The sequence below is a fragment of the Anomalospiza imberbis genome, chromosome 5 (assembly GCF_031753505.1).
Source record: "Anomalospiza imberbis isolate Cuckoo-Finch-1a 21T00152 chromosome 5, ASM3175350v1, whole genome shotgun sequence".
Lineage (NCBI taxonomy): Eukaryota > Metazoa > Chordata > Aves > Passeriformes > Viduidae > Anomalospiza > Anomalospiza imberbis.
In genome coordinates this window covers 16,173,055-16,192,724 of record NC_089685.1, presented here as the reverse complement: position 1 = coordinate 16,192,724, position 19,670 = coordinate 16,173,055, and the positions used below count along the sequence as shown (strand labels likewise).

At 37.8% G+C, this 19,670-nt stretch overlaps 1 long non-coding RNA gene across 1 annotated transcript; it reads right to left on the bottom strand.

The window, feature by feature from the left end:
- Positions 1-13,284: 13,284 nt before the first annotated feature.
- On the bottom strand, positions 13,285-18,420 carry LOC137474953 (uncharacterized). Its single transcript, XR_010999578.1, has 3 exons — positions 18,309-18,420; positions 17,248-17,369; positions 13,285-14,930 (listed from the first exon to the last, which is right to left on the bottom strand). It is a non-coding gene; the product is annotated as an uncharacterized lncRNA (long non-coding RNA).
- Positions 18,421-19,670: the final 1,250 nt, after the last annotated feature.

The window sequence follows — 19,670 nt, the reverse complement described above, 5'->3', positions numbered from 1 at the left end:
GAATATTTTTACCAGGGAAATTGCAAGCAGTTTGTGAACAGGTGTGAGTGTATTTCAGGGAGAACTATAGCCATCCCATAAATCCCTCTGAGATGCAGAGAAAAAGAAGCAGGTCTGTCTCCACATACAGAAAACACAAACCACCATCTCATTCTTCTTGAGGCAGCAGTGAAGTAGAAACCACCTCACAGAATGATAATGAATCATATCCATTGGATGCAAATGACTCATTGGTATCAGGAAGATCTAAGAATGTTTCAAGGAAGCAAAGGCTGTGCATGTAGAGGATGGACCTTTCTCCTCTTGCTATGCATGTCACCACTGACTTCATGTATGTTCTGTTGTGGAATAAAAATTTCTTCCTTCTGGCTGCTGTGAAAACAACGGTGGAATGTGGTGGTTGCCCGTTATGACCTCAAGCAGTTAAAGTGCCAGCTAGCACTGCCTTGTGAGGTTGTAGCTGCCATGTGAGCAGGCACTCCAGGGTTGCGGAGTGCCCCAGTGTGGGTAAGCAACTTTGGTAGCTTCACGCTGAGAGGAAGTGAAGGGACAAGAGAAGGACACTTTGCCTGTGAAACTGAGAACTTTTATTTCCCCATGCGTGGTTGGAGCGAATCGCCCTCAGCGCAATGCAAGGCAAAATGGCGACAGACAAAAGATTACAGCAGATTAAGTAGGGGGTGGGCAGACAGGGGTGGAAACCTGCCTCGCCCTATGGGAACAAACGTTATATGGTTTCACAACCAATGGTGATATAACAGAGGTGGGTACAGCGTTCTGGGACGAATAGAAAGGCTAAGGTGGGGTGATTGACACAGAACTTTCTGGGGGTGGTCACATGATTGACACTCAACAAGGAGTGAACAAACCTTGACTGACAGAACCAAATAAGGAGAAAACCTAGGAGAAGTGAGAAGATTGACAGGTAACTGTGGATCTGTGTGGCAGGAAATCTTGGGGTAAACAACCTGGAGCAAACCACTGTGAGGGAAAGGTAGGGTGTACAAGGAACATACCTAACTAACATTAATTGAGCTTCTGACTAAACCAACCCAACCTACAACAGTGGAACTCTGCTTTCCCTCAAGATTCAGGAAAGGTTAATGAACCCTTTCTGCTTGCTCTGAGGGACTTATATTTGAAACAAGAGACAAGAGAGCTTTGAAAGCTGTTCCCAACTCACTGCTATTGCTCTCTGGCCTGGTACCAATGAAGGCCGTTTTTCTGTGACTGGATCGACTATCTTGGCATGGATTTTTGCCTTTGTGCCAGCTGGGAGTCACATTTCACTGTGCCTTGCACTTCATCTACACACTGGCAGAAGCCAGATTTCCCTGCAGGCTGCTTAACCACCTTGGCATGGCTTTTGTCCAAATGCTGGCTGGGAGCTGGTTCCCCTGCGGCCTTCTCAATTCTCTTGGCATGAGACAATTGCTCAGACACCTACTGAGAGCTCAGTTCCTGCAGCCTGCTGTTTCCATCTGCTGATTCTGAGTGGCAACAAAAAGAGAGGGACTATCCTTCAAACCACCTCCGATTTTTCCTTTGGATGTTTGAGGGGAAATAAAACCAGTCCTCAGAGATAAAGAAACATTAGGTTAAACATTCTGTGAAACCTCTGTTCCAAAAAGAAATTGGAAGTTCAGCCTCTGTGGGTCTCAGTCAGTTCCACCTGGGCAATGAAGCTACATCTGGCTGTAATTAATCTGCAAAAAAATGAAGGACTGCCCTGTGGGATGCATCCACTTAGAAAATCCACAGTGATTTCTGTATGATATGCCTCTTACTTACAGATGTGTTCTAGGCTCTTGATCTTCAATCCTGATCTCCGCATCTCTTTCCTTTAATGCTTTTTGCAATTGCTGGTTTGCCTGACTTTATGATTGTCTACTGTTTTCCTTAATCTTCAGTTCAATAACATTCTTAGATTCTTGACTATGTTGCAGATTTATTTTTCCAGACTAATAGAAAAAAAAAATCCTATTTTGATTTGGTATAAATAGGTCTCTGGTTTTTATTCAGCCTTAAGTGCTCAGTACAAATGTCCCTGTCTTAATCTACATTTCCATGAAAGGATATTTATTGTCTGGATACATAGAAATCTGGACATCTCTTCTTGACAAATGATGTTTAGTTTAGATTCTGTGTGAAGATCTATCAGTATGGAGATGGAAAATATTTATCTCCTACAAACCAAAACAAAGCTGAGAGAATTCACTGTTTCTGCAGCTTAATGCATCAATCTATCTGCAGTTTTGCTAAACCCAAATGATGAAGAGTCCTGAATCAGACATGAGAAATCATGACACTTCTTCTAAAAACTTATGACTACTAAGCGTTTATAAAAGCTGCATATCTCAAATGTCCTTGGCATTTGGGAGGTGGGGAATGTGGTGGGGGAGGAAGAAAGGTGAAGGGAATGCTTATTACTAGGCAATATTTAGCAGAGAAAATAGCTTTACAACCTTACTGGAGATCTTAGTAGGCAGATTGGAACATTACTACCACTCATATACACCACATAATACTACCACATAAATGTGTTCAAATTTTTCTTTACTTTTGATTTTGAGTAAGTACTTTGAAAATGTCCGAAGAGTAAAAGGAAGACACTAGACAATTCTAAAAAAATTATTTTCCCTTGATCAACTTGTTAGGTCACATAATCTTTGCCCATTGCTTGGTTTGAATGATAGGAAGACACTGGTCTGTCTTTTGCACATTTTATAATTAAATAATAACTTTTTGCTAGTGACTTTGAATGCATAAGAACTAACGGTGGACAGATAGTCTTCCAAATGTACTTACAATCTCTAGGTCCACAAGCCCAAAAGCTGAGTTTCTGACTTTATTTGAAGTGTTTTAATTTTTCTAGATTTCTTGAAACAACCAACCCATTTAAGTACAAGGGCAGTGGCCACTCTAGTTTCCATTTGTGCACAGTTGGAAACCTTGATAAAGCTGAAATAATTTGACAGCAAAAGTCTTCCTCAAAAGAAACAGAGACTCCAAAATAGAGTGGAAAACAAAACCTAAATCCAATTAAAATAAAAGTCCTTTCCCAGGCTGTACTGTTTTTACTGAACACCTCTTTCATGGCTACTTGAACAAAATGCATAATTTTATTTTGCTCTTGAAGTGATGTTTCCTTCCTGTTCCCTATGTGTCAGCCTCTACAGAGTGCAAGTTTATTAAGATGGCTACAGAGACAGGCCAAAACAGCTTGCTTTTGTGTTAATGGGTTCCTTCCAGACATATTTTCACAGGTTTTCCAAAATGCTATATTGTATCATAATTCTGATGAATTCTGAAGTCATTCTATTTTGAAGTGTAAAGATTTGTGTAAATGCATTAAATATGCACTGTAAAAACTGGCAAAACTAGTTCTTTCAAGGAAAAATAGAACATATTATTCTAAAATCACATTTTTAAAAGCTTAAAAGGTTCTGACTTCTGGGATAGTTATATTCTAAAATATATATTCATAATTTAAGTAAATGATACAGTGTATACTGGAAAGAAAACAGTACACTGAAAATGCAATAGAAGAGGCATGGTTTGGCTGTCATTAGTTATCATTCATTTTGAAGGCACTTGATTGTCATGCTTGCACCTGTATACTTTGCCATGTATAAATAAGGGAACATTTGTAAATTTTTTTTTTCAAAATTCATAACAAAACAGAAACAAAAGAGAAAAACAGCAGGTAATTTTGGTTAACATATAGAGACTGCCTCCATATGTTTTGGGGGAGCATTTTCCTGAGTTGTTGTGATCTCCTAGAGATCATGGCCACCAAGAAGGAGCAGGCTGGACCCTCTCCTCACGCTGTAACCTGTGGTACCTGGGGGAGCTAGACAGAGGAACAGGAGACCAGAACAGAAACACTGCCAAAACTTACTAAGTCTTGGACATTGCCAAATTCACAGAATTCACAGAATGTCTGGGTTGGATGAGACCTTCAAGGTCATTGAGTCCAACCCATGCCCTAGCACCTCAACTAGATCATGGCATCGAGTGCCATATCCAGTCTTTTTTTAAACACATCCAGGGACAGTGATTCAACCACCTCCCCAGGCAGTCCATTCCAGTACTTTATCACCCTTTCTGTAAAAAACTTTTTCCTAATATCCAACCTATATTTCCCTTGACTCAGGTTGAGACTGTGTCCTCTTGTTCTGCCAGTTGCTGCCTGGTGAAAGAGGCCAACCCCCACGTGACTACAACTACCCTTCAGGGAGTTGTAGAGAGTGATAAGATCACCTCTGAGTCTCCTTTTCTCTAGGCTAAACAACCTCAGCTCTCTCCGTCGTTCCTCATAGGGCTTGTGTTCCAAGCCTGTCACCAGCCTTGTTGCCCTCCTCTGAACGCGCTCAAGCACCTCAATGTCCTTCTTAAACTGAGGGGCCCAGAATTGGACACAGCACTCAAGGTGCGGCCTCACCAGCGCAGAGTACAGCGGAAGAATGACCTCCCTGCTCCTGCTGGCCACACTATTCCTGATACTGGTCAGGATGCCATTGGCCTTCTTGGCCACCAGGGCACACTGCTGGCTCATGTTCAGCTGACTATCTACCAGTACCCCCAGGTCCCTTTCTGCCTGGGCAATGTCCAGCCACACCATCCCCAGCCTATAATGTTGCAGGGGATTATTGTGGCCAAAATACAGTACCCGGCACTTGGACTTGTTCAGCTTCATCCTAATGGTCTCTGCCCATCCATCCAACCAATCCAGGTCTCTCTGCAGAGCCCTTCTTCCTTCCGGTAAATCGACACAAGCTCCCAGCTTAGTGTCATCTGCAAATTTACTAATGAAAGACTCAATTCCCTCATCCATGTCATCAATAAAAATATTGAAAAGACAAATACACCCAGCTTCCTACAAAGGCTGCACTAGAGACAGCTGAACAATTACTGAAACAACACTTGAAGTCACAGCCACTGCCAAATTACCTGTGGCAGGCAGCCCTCCTCCACCTTATTTTAGAGTGAATATTTTTTACTTCTCAGTGGTAATAACACCAGGATTAGTCCTGCAATATCTTAACTAGATAAAACTAATTTCTTTCATTCTCTCATGTCTTGTTAAAATATAAACTTCTAGGGATTTGGGGAACTTCTCACAGATCATTTCCATAATACCTAGTGTTGGGATAGACCACATTAAAACTAATTTCTCTTTATGCTGCTGTAAATCAAATATCAAATGCAATTTAATGTTAAATTTTTAATGTTTTTAAAACACTCATGAGCCAATCATTTAAGACTAGCCAGCAACACTTAAACAGTCATTCATTCTTCTTTCATTTATTACATTTTCCAATACAACAATACCTAAAAAGAAAAGCAGCACCAAAATTATCGGTTTACAAAAAGGGGGGTAATAGGGACCATTGAAATGTCTCATTCCAGCATCAGTGTTTTACAAAGTATTATAGGTTATTGTTGCTTTTCTTGCAAATAAATACTAAATTACAGAAATCTTAAAAATAGTGTTTATAAAAGAACATGGATCACACATGGGTTTTATTTCCTTTGGGTTTTTTCATACCTTTCTACAAAACTATAAGAACTACATATATACTATAGGAAAACAAATATATCATTGTTTTCCAGGGGAGCATCTGTCCCCTTTAATATGTCTACTGCTTTTTAGCAATCTGATTTTATGTTTATAGTATTTTAATTAATAGAGACCAACGACTTTTTTTAGAACTTTTTACATGTTATTGATTTTTAAAGTATTTATTCACTACTTTTCTGACTGAATATAAAATTATAATGAAAATTCATCTGCCTTGAATCTCTATTTTCCTTCCCAGTAGAAGAAAAAAGTAATTGGAATTATAAAAATAACCCTTGAGTGTGAATACAAAAACACCCCACCCATGGAATAGCTGTGCCAAAGCAATTTTTTGTGTGAGTAAAATGTTTAAAATCCCATTAGGCCTCAAGCTCTTAAATGAAATTTAAGTTTCACAAAGACCTTTGCGTATTCTCAGGAGGGGGTGATTTCCACATATATATATATATATAGTGTCAGATTAAATTCTTAATGACTGAATTTTTCAGAAAGACTGCTAGGAATATCTTCAATGACATTCAGCAAATGCTTGCTAAGGAAATCCTTCAGATTCAGATCTAGCTATAAACTTTTTATACATGATACTCAGTGCCCTAAGGGGATTCTTTGTGAGGTCAGAGTCTTAGCCAAAGTTATTTGAATACTTTCAAATTATATGAATTAAGTAGTAACTTGAAAACCTGACTACTTAAAGTAAGTGCCGTCGATTTTTATCTTAAATAGTGGCCTATGATGTTCATGTAGTTATTTTGCAACCAGTATTACATTAAAACTCTGAAGTGTTCTTCACAAAGTCATATTTCATTCTTACATGAGGCTCCTGCTGGGAGCAGAATTGTTTGTTCACACTCTATTTATTTACACAGTAATTGTAATAAACTAATTTCACTGTCACAATATCCAAGATATCCAGAGATATGTGCTTTGGAATAAAATGTTCCTGATTTTTAAAAGAATTTAATTAAATCTAGATCAAGTTTAGATCTAGTCCCTTCCAAGTTAGGAATAGCATTTTCATATTGATTAACAAGTTTTCGAAAGTTATCTACCTATCTGCTAATTTCTTTATTATGGTTGCATGTACATTTTTATACTGGAAGGACGTGCATATTTCAGTATATTTTCACTGAGATGGCCAGTTTATGATGGATGATCACACAAGATAATTTAGTGATATACGGAGTTGACTAAGTAATTAAAGAGGGCCTACAAGAAAGATGGAGAGGGACTTTTGACAAGGGCATGTAGTGATAGGACAGGGGGTAATGGCTATAAACTGAAAGAGGGTAGGTTTAGTTTTTATATAATGGGTAGAAATTCGTTATGGTGGGGGTGGCAAACACTGAAACAGGTTGCCCAGAGAAGTTGTGGATGCCCCATTCCTGGAAGTGTTCAAGGCCAAACAGGATGGGGCTTTGAACAACCTCTTCTAGTGAGATGTGTCTGCCCATGGCAGGAGAGTCAGAACTAGAAGATTTGGAGGGTGCTTTCCTACCCCAACCATTCTATGGTTCTATTCTATGACTCTGTGATTAATCATACTTATCCAGTGAGAAACAAAAGAATAAAGCTACTTATTTTGTTTTGTATATGCAATGCAGCCTAGCAAAATAACACTTCCAATTCTTTTGCACTTCTGATTTAATTTTCTGACTTCCTGAAATTTTTTCCTTGACTTTTATGGTTACTCTCAGATGATTATGCTGTTTTCTGTCAAAAGTCTTGACTAACGAACCTTACTTTATTTCAGTCCCATAAATTGATTCAATACTGTGCTTGTTTTATTCAGCCATCCATGTCAGGTTCTTGGTTAAGAAAGTTCTTAGCCTCAATTTCTGTTTTTACGTGCCCATTAAAATTTGGGTTTATTTTATGCAGGCTCATATACCATAGTAAACAGCCAAGCTCCACTCCCAGATCTGGAATGGTCTTCTTGCTCCTCCATGCCTGGAGACTGACAGAAGCTGTTGATGAACACATGAAAGATTCTTTTTCCTTTAGAGCTCCTTTTTCAAGGTGCCATTCTGTACATCAGGCTTAAGCATAAATCCAAAATATTTCTTCTAGCAAATCTTACTACAATAATAATTAAAAAAAACAGTTGAGCATCTGCTTTATAAAGATAGGCATCCTAAATAATACAGTAGAAAGTATCTAAATAATACAGAAGAAAGATATCTAATTATTATAATGATGTGTTGCATCAACTTTTAAGCTCAAATCCACTGAATATATTTTGAGCTCTGAAATGCATGTTTGTCTTAATTCTGTCTTTTGAACAACTCTCAAGAAAATGCACAGAAGATGTATCATGGCATAGAGACCTTGAATTTGAATGGAAGTAAAGAGCACTTTTAACATAGTTGATGGTGATGCCTATGAACTAAAAAAAAAAGAGTTATGTAACTGACATGAAATTTAGGAAACAAGAACAAGGAAAGCACTATGAAAGTTCTTTAGCAAAATGACACTGAAGTGTCATATCCTTTCATTTAGTAAATTTTATTCTATTAAATATAATTATTTTTCCTTCAAGTTTTGATGAAGATGAGGTTGCTAGGAAACTCTTTCTGATTTCAGGTGTGCCTGTGTAAATATGGAGTAACTAATTTACACTGACAGCTCCTGGACTGAAATAAAACCAGTTATGGAGTAATTTTAATGTTTTTTCATTATTAAAATAAGGAAACATGTTGTTACAAAAGAGACAAAACTCAGCTGTTGTCTCCTAGTCTCAAGTTATGAGAAATTAGATTTATGCCAGCCTTGTAAATTCCTGATTCCTCCCCAGTAGACCTGCACTCAAGATTGCTTTGGAACCATGAATCTGTGATTATGGCTCTTACTGATCAAATTAATCTGACATTAATATTAAGAGATAATTGATTATTCTCTGTGCTGTAGGTCCTAAAGGGATGATGGCAACAAAGTTCTCCTTACACTTATGTTGCCTTTGATAGCAGTGCCTAAGTACATGTTTACTTTAATGTGTCAAAGGGCATTTACTGCTTGTGTAAATGCTACTGCGATTTTAGTACTCACTACCTATATCTATGCAGCATTTTGGTATGAACTCACTGGGTGATGATAGCTAGATTACACCCTTCACATGTTAATGCGAGTGGCCATGTGTGGCCAGTATTCCTTCACACACACCCAAGGACCTATCCAGCATATCTCTATTAAAAAAAAAAGTCTTTAATCTCTCTACTAAAATCCCTGCACAGCAATGCTGCCCATTGTTGCACCAGGGAATTCAAATTAGGTCCATTAGCAGAATTCATTCATCTATATCTATCACAAGAAATAAATAGAAGATTAATGGAATAGGTTGTTTATTATATCCTTGACAATGATGGAAATATAGACTATCCTAATAGCAAAGCTGCTTCTCTCTTCCTCTCAGGAGATGGCCTAGATTATCACTTTTGTCTAGGCCAGTCTCCCCTTAGTTGAGAAAACCAGCATTGAGGGATCATTATAGCCTGTCGCCCTCAGCTGGTGCTACGAGAAATGCACATAAAAAATCAGCTTCAACAGGGGACCTGCTTTAGAGCTTGCACAGCTGTGTAACTGTGTAACTCCTCCTCCCTGGTTCACTTTAGTTCGCTTAATTTTAGCAAGAGCAAAGAGATTCTGACACAGAATATAAACAACTGTAACATTTTTTTTTTTAGGATTTTATTGACTAGTAAACAGAGTATTATAATACTTCAGATCTAAATTTTTCTATATGATCATAGTGAGGCAAGAGATATGGAAATAAAACTGTAAGTTGTATGTGTGAAAATAATTTTTTTCAGTAGCTGTAATTCTGGAGTAGATGATGATGAAGGTTGTGCCTTTATACACACACAGCATTCTGAAAATATGAACCCTGTCACTGGTCCAATATTTAGACCACAAGTTATTGGCATAGATGTAATGCAAATGTCTGATGTGAGAAAATGGACGTGACTTGGAGACTGACCAGCTCCTAGCCACCTTCACAAATAAGTATTTGACTGATGGTTACAGGAACTCTTGACATGGGATTTTGGACAATTCTCAAGATTCCTCCAGACAGCTCCTGCTAGGAATAATCTAATTTATGTGTTGATTAACACGCTGCATAGGAACCCCCAGAGATTCACAGGTAGCTGCTGCTGCACAGATTGTACAAAGATAAGATAATTGTAAACAGAAACCATACCCAAAGATGAAGAAATTGTCATTTCTAAGTTGTAAAGATGTTTGAGACATGTTTTTTCTGCAGTTAAAACATCTGATCACACGTACTGGAGCAGTTGCATAGAAGAACAGCTGGTTTATAAAAATTGAGTAGAACAGTGGTTTGGAGAGTCTCAATCAATCCAGCTGAATATGTCATAAGAGCCCTTGCAATGGAGGCTCCTATGACTGTCCCAACAGCGACTGACCATCTGGTTTGGGGGACCTGATTACCCTTCCAATAATTACTCTCTGCCAACACCAAAGTAATAATTCCTTTGGGGGAAGCACTCTGTTGTTGTCTGTGCAAGAGTAGATAGAGGTCTATGCTTTCTTCAGAAGGGTTCCCCAAACAGGTGGCCACACACTGCTCAGCAGCTCTGTCAGCAGGGAAATGACTCTCTGACTCTCTAGACCCTCTTGAGTCATGCATGTTGTATCAGGAACAATGCCCACCTACCACAGGTGTAAAACATATGCTGCCTACATGTTACAAGACTTCCCGGGCTTAAACTGCAGACAGTGGAGCAATTTTGCCTGTGGACAGGACATGAATTACCTTTGCAGAGGTAATGATCTGCATGCCTTGCTGCCATTAGTCACACAGTTCTCCACCCAGAAATTCAGGCCACTAAGGGTGCTTAATCAAAAATTAATGTTTTATATGTGAGAATGGCATTTTCAAATGCCTAAAGGGAAGAGATTTTTTCACCCTTTTTTAAAGGGAAAATAGAATTGAAGCATAATTCCTGTCATGTGGCAATCAAGTGTGCTTTCAATTAGCTATGAACTGCTGCATTGCCAGGTACAGCCTGAACAACAGTATCCCAAATGCCCTTTGAATCATTGTGTCATGGTGTAGCCTGCAGCAGGGTGTTGTGCAGGATTTAGCAATCCTAACTGCAGATCACTTTCACTTTTCCTAGCATTATCACAGGCACGGTCTGTCTTCTGGGATGGGATGATAAAGCGTTGGCTAGAAAATATCTTTATACTTATGTTAGAAACACTGCTTCCTTTTGCTATTCCATGTATTATTTCCATCCTTTAAGCACCCATTAAAGAAGATTGAAGGCCCCACTGCAAGAGCACACGGCCTCCCAAGGTCTAGTGTCAGGCATGCCTAACAGGATAACTCTTATGCAAAGAAGTTCTCCTCTTATTCAAATAAACAGCAAAACAACAACAACAAAAAAACACTCTGTGGCAGATTGCCCAGAATGTATCTTTCATAAGGCCTATCTCTACCAGAGATATACCTTGTGTTACCAGTACTGTCATTCTAACATGTCCTCCAGGCACTCCTCTAAAAGTGGCTCTAATTATGCACCAAGGAGCTGGGAATCCTTAAGGATTCTGAATATTTCAAACATATCTATCCAAATGAAGACAAAATAGACTCTGCTTGCATAAGCAAGGGCATCATGCTCATGTTTATGTGTCACTTGGATCTAAAGTCACATTACAGGCAGAAATGTGCCCCTGGTCCTTTGTGTCTCATAGGTGATATGCAACTGGACACTTTTCTGTCAGACAAGTTTTAGTCTGAAGGGAAAACGTTTTTTCCACAGCAGGCTTGTCTAAGATTGGCTTCTTTCAAACAAAAATCTTTGGAGAGCTTAAAAAAAAAACAAATGTCTTCCAGAAATTATCAGATTCAGATGGGGTTAACAACACAGAGCGGGCACAGTAATATAAACCCAGGGAGACTTACAGTCCAGAGGTAAATGGCTATATTGGCAAATCTATCTATGAGGGCAAGTTCGTCTAATCCCTCACTAAAAACCTATATCAGTCTCCTTCCCTGCCCCACACCAGATGGTACCAGCAGTGCTCTTGAGATCTCTGCCCAGAAAAAATGGAGCTGGTCTGCCTTGGCTGTGTGAAAAACAACACGCCTGCAGTGGTTCTATATTTTGTCTCCATATTCTGTTTTATATGATGAGTACCTCAAGCATAACAAAGTAGTAATGAATTTAATTCTCCTGAAAGTGGACTGGACATTTCAGTATTGGCTTGTTGGCTATTCCAGCTGTGCCATCATGCTATTCCTGATTGAATTTAAATGTAAACTGAAGGGACTACTAAAATCATGAGAAGCTGCTTATGGAAGTCTAGACTGTCTGGTGCTGCTGCTACATGTTACCTTAGCAATCAGTCCCTGTGACAAACTGTTCTGCATCTGATGGTTTGCAAATAGACTGCAACACTGATCTGTATGATAGCTATTGCCATTTCTCCCACCATTTTTCCCCAAATAGGGTTAATGCTGGAGGCACAGAAGAGAGAATTGCTTCTGAAAATTTCATCTCACTGCAAAGTGTTAAGTCCTACTGATCATGCCTCTTGATTGCCAGAGCCTGCTTTACTGCACCAAGGAGCATTTCAATGCAACCATGAGACACGTCCCTTCTCACCAGAGAATTCCCAATTAACCTGCTTCAGCAACACTTACAAAAAAGCTATATGCAGTCGATGGATTTTATCCTAATTAGAGGAGTCTTGACTGTTCCTGCAATTAGTGTTATACCTGCTGAACATGAACTGGGGCTTGGATAGTATAACTGCATCAATAAATTTACATCTGTAAAGTGTGCATCAGCTGTTGGTGGAAGGGAGGCACTTTTCAGACACATCTTACTGGTTTGGACAAAGCAATTCTATATGAAACAAGAATACAGACTAGAGGGTGACCTGTCTGTCACATTCCTAAGGTCTGCTTTTCTATCTACTAACATTCAATCAGCACTTCAGCAGGAAGGGCACAGACACACAGGTAATTCAAGCAGGCCTCTCAGAAGGTGTGAGAGCTTTTATAAATGAAGTTCATTTCAGATACAGAAATGTCACAGATCTGAAGTAGAATTTTTTTTTTGCTGATTGTTTTTAATTGACGTTCAAAGGCACATATATGTTCTGACACATTTTTCTTCTTTTTTTGAATTATTCCTTTCATCCCCTCCACTCCCCCAAACACCACGTGATATATTTTTTTTTGTACAAGATTTTACAAGGAAAAGAAGAAAAAAAAAGCTGATGTTCCAAAAATACTTAGCTGAAGATCTCCAAGAACATAGTTTGTTTAAATGTGCCCTTGATATGGGAAACATTTTCTCAGAACAAAAAGGCACCAATCAATATTTGAAGGCTGCCATCTCTATAAATAAGCGATGAGAATCAGTGTCCACAGTTTTGTGAGTTACAGTAAATGTCTATGAGCAAGTAGGCAGATGTAGTGATGTCAAAAAATGCTGCAAACAACATCTTTGGTGAATATAGGGCTCTTTATCCTGTCAATAACATTCTTCACTTATTAACTATCTTCTCATGTTGTATAAAAGCAACATTTTTTTTAACGTTCACTAGTTATAATCGTGTTGGTTTAAAGACATCAGCAGTCTTTTTTCCCCCTATATAAAATAATCATTCAATGACTCAGAACTCCTACAGCTCTTTTAAGAATAAGAATGTTATATATTTTAAAGGAATTAACATCTTTCCCTGTATAGTGAAAATAATAGTTGGGTTTTTTTCCTTGCCAGTCTGTATTCTGACAGCAGACCCTCGATCTACCATCACGTCCTCACAAAGTCCTTCTTCTTAGGCCATTCTCTGCTCAATTCAAACGCTCATCTGCTCTCTGCCAATTAGCTTAGGCCTAGATACACAAGAGTACTCAAGACCTAAAATATCTTCAGTGGTGAATGGAACTGGACATCTAAGAAGGTGAAAAATGCTGTAAAGTTAATTAGCAGTTTTTCATATAAATTTGAACATTTTAACAAAAACTTCTCCATCTCTATTTGCGATTCACTACATTCATGCTCATCTGTTTTTATACAGTGGTTCCAGAAAACTTCACATATTCCAGTGGTTAAAATGCTGAAAAATTAAAATGCTGATCAGTTAATGACTAGTCATTATTTCTAGAAAGCCTTATAGTTTACCATCAGTAGAAAGAACTAGGATGGAAACTAGGGTGGAAAAGTCTGTGTAGAAAATTTATTATCAGTATATTCATTATTTAGAAAAACGTTCTACATACAAAATCTGATTATTATTTATGAGCCTGCTATTCATCCAATGCTTGTCTACAATTTAAACAAGATAATTTTAATATATAGCTTTCTTAGCCATTGATTATAAGAAAGTTTATCAGCTCAATCCATAATAAATTTTCAAAAGGCAAACTGACTAAATTTCCAAACATAAATCTCTGTGCAGTAAACAAGTATCTTTCTTCACTGTGGCTTAAAATATTTTTTATTGTTTCTAGATGCTCCATACTCCCTGATGAAAAATATCTTAAGGAAGAAGCTGGAACATTGTTCATGTAACATTTTTTTTGCTTCATTGCTTAAGACACCTGTGAGAATGGATAAATTAGTCCTAAAACTTACTTTGTGAAGTTTTTATCTCTTTTGTGGATGGGATAGTGAATTTTGCTGCAGTGCATGGCTTTACACAAAATCATAGTTACTACTGACATCCTGGAAATTGTTTCAATAGTCTTCCCTGCTCTGTATTCCTGTTCCCTCTTTGGCCAAATAAAATTTGGGACAAGTTCCATTTGAGATTACTTCTAATTTGATTTTTCTTTTCCAAAGATTTGAAACACCCTATGGAAATATGTTGTCTCTATGAATACATATGCCAGTGAACTCCTTTTCTAAATTATTTCTGGGAAGTGAATAAATGAGGGCAAAAGGTCAGTAGAACTAAAGCTGTTTTGCAACTGGGATGTATGTTTATCAGAAAATGTCGCAGCATTTTTACAAATACAGTAACTAGCAACATTTAATAATACTAATAGTTTCTGTATTTACTCTGTTGACTGAAACAAGCTCAAAGATATTATTATATACATTATTGGCCTTATTGCAGAACATCTGCTGGAATACCAGAAGAAACTGAGCAAACCAGGGACAGCATTCGTGACTAATGAGACAGTCAGAGTCATGGTCAGCTCTGACTCACGGTCCCTTACTCCAGAGTGGGGGATAACACTCCTCATTATAAGCCATCTCCTGTAAATATGCTTCTGTACAAATTCCATCACTTTTCCACCTATTTACTGTGGTCTGTGGAGGAATATGAGTTTGTTTTCATTTGTCAGCAGACCTTGAAAAAGGAAGACCTTTAAAAATTAGAGCAATAAGGATTTATGAAGTAATCAGTTTGATAAACCATGAATGAACAAAGATCCTGTCAATACAGATCTTCTGATTTTATACTTTTTATTGCATTTCCAACCTGACTTTATGTCTGAGTAAAGGTAATTATTGAGGATATAAAAGAGTTCAAATCATTCAATTCTTCTGGAAAATCAAACCATGAGGATCATTCTTGTCAAATCAATAATGAGATGAACTTCTGTGCCATTGTCTACACAATAGCCTTTTATTTTCTTACAAGATATCTGTAATTCTCAAAAGCTGCTGGTATGCATTACTTTTTCTTGATGATCAAAAGTATACACTGTACAGCATTTACAGCTTTCAAAGACCAGGTCCCATTATAAAGGAATTTTTCCATTTTGATAAACACAAGATAGCATTTATTAAACCATACAATAGCATTGTTAAAATAATATTAAGGGTGTAAATACAATCAGCAAAACCCAATGAATCAGTGATTGTTTTTTCTTTCTGCATTATTCCTAACACACTAGGGTTTAAAGGTAATGCAATCTTTAGGTGCACAATGAGTTATTTCCTGCACTAGACAGTAGCTGTTATTACTTCTGGGATGTAGTAAGGGACTGAAATTATTTCATAGTATAACAGGAGTGTCAGTTGGAGCCCTTGAACTGGGTTATTGCCAGCAGTGCTCAGCTCTATCTGTGTCTGGCAGAATCTTCAAGATGCCCAGGAGAAAAATTTCACAGCCTCTCTGTGCAACTTATACTATACAGTGAAGTACTACCTACCTTGTGACCTTTCCCCCCTCCAATATCCAATCTTAGTTTTTCAAGCTGCAGATTGTTACCATTGTAGCAATTATGCTCTTGAACATTGCTGCAAAGAGTTTGGTACAGCAACCATTTAAAAAAAACCAAACCAAACAAACCCCAACCAACCAAAATGCACCCTTGATATATCTGCTCTGACAGCAGAGTGAATATGTCCATAAATAGGGGCACAAAAGTAGGTGCTAGTGCTTGATATGTTGACATGTCCTATTTTTTTTTTTTTTGGTGGGCAGAACAGGAAAGAATCCCTGAAAATTCAATCTTGTTTGATTTTTCTTTCCCAGAAAAATGTGAATTATTACTCAAAAGTAACCACATTTATGACAGTTTAGTTGGGGAACTCATGACACTTAAAGTTTTGAAAAGATGAACAGCGATCACTGAATAATAACAGTACTGTTGCAATGCAAGGCATTAGTAATGAGAGATGTTAGAAAATGGTTCTGGAGTAAGGAGGCCTCCAAGCAAACATAAGACTTGATCTCTACTTAAGAAGAATATATATTTATGTATTAAAAATAATAACAACATACTTGAATATTAGAAAATGACTGAAATTCCTTTTGAACCTGGAGGAGAATGAAATTTATTATAAGCCAAGATCTAGGATTACTAGATATTCCTTGTGTTAAAAGTGAGAATTTAACATCCTTGCATTTTTTCTCTTGTCTTTCTGTTAAACAGTTCAGAAATCTAATTTAATATAAAAGTCCCAAGTCATAAAGAGCAAAAAATATGCACTTGACTATTTTTAGTTATGAAACAGATGAGTTCATTTGTGAATAAAGTGTAGCACACTATAGCAAGTATAAATTCCTCAAGAACTTGATAATTTGAAGGAAACTAAGTGCAGAATATAAGACCTATGCAAATGTCTTAGCTGGAATACAATACCTGTAGCAGAGTGCTAAAATCTGTAGAGATCACAACAGAAAACATGAAGTGTGAAAGGAAACCTTTGGGACTTGTAAAACAGTACGTTAAAATATTCTGAAGTTATAAATAGCTCCATAGTTTATCTTTATTGAAAGGGAACTCCAGAGATTGTAATGGAAGATAAATCAACATTGTTGACTTCTTTTCCAAAATCTGTTAAACTGCTCTGTTGGAAAGCACAATACTCCTTCATTAATAATTTTTTCCAGCTTTATACATATAGAGGGAAATGAAAGGTGTAGCAACTTGAACACATAATTATCTATATAAAGGTCAGATGGAAAACTGAGTTATTATAGTTGAACATCACATATTTGCTAGTTTATAAATATATTTATCAAATATAGATGTGGATCTGGACATTTAACCCGGATGATGGATATAAAAGTAAACTCCCATCTCCCTCTGCAAGAATTGTCAAGAATTCTTTGATGAGATTCCCTAGAAAACCACAGAATAGAGGTCCCCTTTTGGTGATTGTATAACTAGGACATATTACAAAGTAATTGAAACTGCACAAAGAAGACTTTTAACGAAAGCTAGATACCTTGTGATGTGAAATTTTGCAAAATTTTACTTTTCTTAATTGGATTATGTGTCATGTATTGTGGTTTTTCATTTGCTTTTCCTTTTTGATTACCTTCAGGTTGGTTTTGGTGGTTCAATTTGCTACAAATGTAAGCATGAAAAGTTAGTGAGATGGAAAGATTTAGTACATAAACTTCATAATATGAAGCTCTACATGAACCTTGTGTTATTTATGAACAACTGTGCATAAGCATCACATAACAGTTTATGTTCAGCTCTTGTTGCACAGAAAATTGTATGCAACTGGTACAGAAATATTTGTCTGTTATAGCTTCTAGCATTTAAAACTTTTACTGCTCAGAGGGTTTAACTCTTTTCTTCCATAGAGAAATGTAATTGGTAATTGCCTCGAAAGAAAAGCTCTGGGAGACATTATTCATTTCATGGATAATTCAGAAGTCCAGTGATTTTAGTACCAGTGGGGGTTTTTCTAGTGTGTTTGCACTGTTATCCCCAAGGTGCTCCAACTGGTAGGCTGAATATTTCATTCCCCAGCATGCATTTCTGATTACCATTTACTTTTTCAGTTAAGAATTTAGGAGAGAACCTTGTTGTGGGCTGGTTTGGCAGATTACATAAATTATTATAGGTAAAGCCTCCATACCAGCTGTTTGGTTTTTTTCTGTCATGCCCTGCTCCCCACTGCAGGTGTTTGTCTCTGAAGAACTCTGCCTCTCTTGCCTTTCCTGGTGGAGTGCTCCACCTCTGACCAGTCAAGGACTGCTCTGCCTCTTCACGGACTCAACCCTGCACCCTCCCTGCCTCATCTGTAGAAACGGTTGATGTTTTTGTCATCTTAAGCACCTTTGAGGAAATTTCAAGGATAAGGAGATGCTGTAGCTTCACATACTACCTTAGCACAGCTGGGCCCAGATCAACAACTTTCAAATCTGCCCACAGCAGATTTCCTCGCTAAAGAACCAGGCTCTGAGCTTGAACACCGGGCTTGTAGTCCTTTATCTTAAAACCCTGGAATTTTCTGTGACACCACTGTGTGCATCAATACAATAGCATTCTTACCACAGTACTGCAGCCAGACATATTCCCTTTTTACCCCAATACAAAGCTGCTCTAGCACCTTCAAAATGTTGCTGAAGACAATACAATTGTTTAGCAGTTGTGCAAGATACCTAAAACACAAGCATATCAGAAAGACTAAAGTGTAATTATAAAACATGTCATGCTGATAGTTTTGAAAAAAAAAATCACATCCAAACAAAGTAAACTGATTTTCCTTATACTGAATTGCACTATTTGTTTTGTTCCTTTCAATTACTGCACAAAGCTTTAGTTAGACATAGCATTGTAATACATTCATGCTAATTTTTCAGAGTCCTTTCTGCAGCCTAATTTCTTCAGTGAATTGCTCAATTTTTTAGAGGTAGCAATAAGCATAGATTAAAAAGTAGAGAGGGCTATATACATGCAGAAACAAAATAAAGTTTGTGGGAAAGCTTACAGGCAGAAAATGCATGCCATTTTGTGATAAGAAAATCCTGCAAAGTTGTTTTGATGAGACAAAGAAGGCAAGTTAAATGGTGCTGGTCTTCATTTGTTTCTACTGTCTGTTCCAGATTTCTGGTGTAAAAATGGACCTTGTTGTTATTTTCTCTATTTACAGTCACATTTTCTGGTAATATTTAATGAGCTGCTCTCTGTGTGGCAGGATGAATCGGAACACCTTCCTTAAGAATGGAGAGAAACAGAGCCACAACCTCTGCAGTGTCTGAGGAGGTTTTAATAAGGTGTTTGTCACTATCCGCTGACTTTATAAGTCCCCTGAATACTTAAGAGATTGGCTGAAAATCAATAGAAATTGAATTAAAAGAACAGAAAGAAAGAGAGAAGAAGGACAGAGAAGGGGAAGACAACAAAGCCCTATAAGAAAAGAAAGTTCTAGATTTTTAACTGACAGGGCTTGAACTGCTTCCCAGAAGAACTCAAACTCTGGGGTTGTTCCACAGGCTGAGATTCACCAGTCCTTCCACTAGGGATCAGCCTCTCCAGAGACAATTGGTTCTGTCAGGCGTAGCCTGGATGCCTCAAGTAAATTGAGCTTCACCTACTTCAACTGGATCCAGGTAGATCCATCCATGGGCATGTGACTGCTTATTGCTGCTGAGCTTTATAGCTTAGAAACCAGCCCCACCTTGTATAGGACCTATGTTTTTGCAGTCCCATATTAGTGATGGATAAATGCAGAGTCTTGCTACCTCAGGAAAGGTACAGGTTGGATATTAGGAAGAAATTTTTCACCAAAAGAATAATAAAGTACTGGAATTGTCTTCCCAGGTTGGTGGTAGAATCACCATCTCTGGATGTGTTTAAAAAAAGACTGGACATGGCTCTTGGTGCTACAATCTAATTGAGGTGTTAGATCAT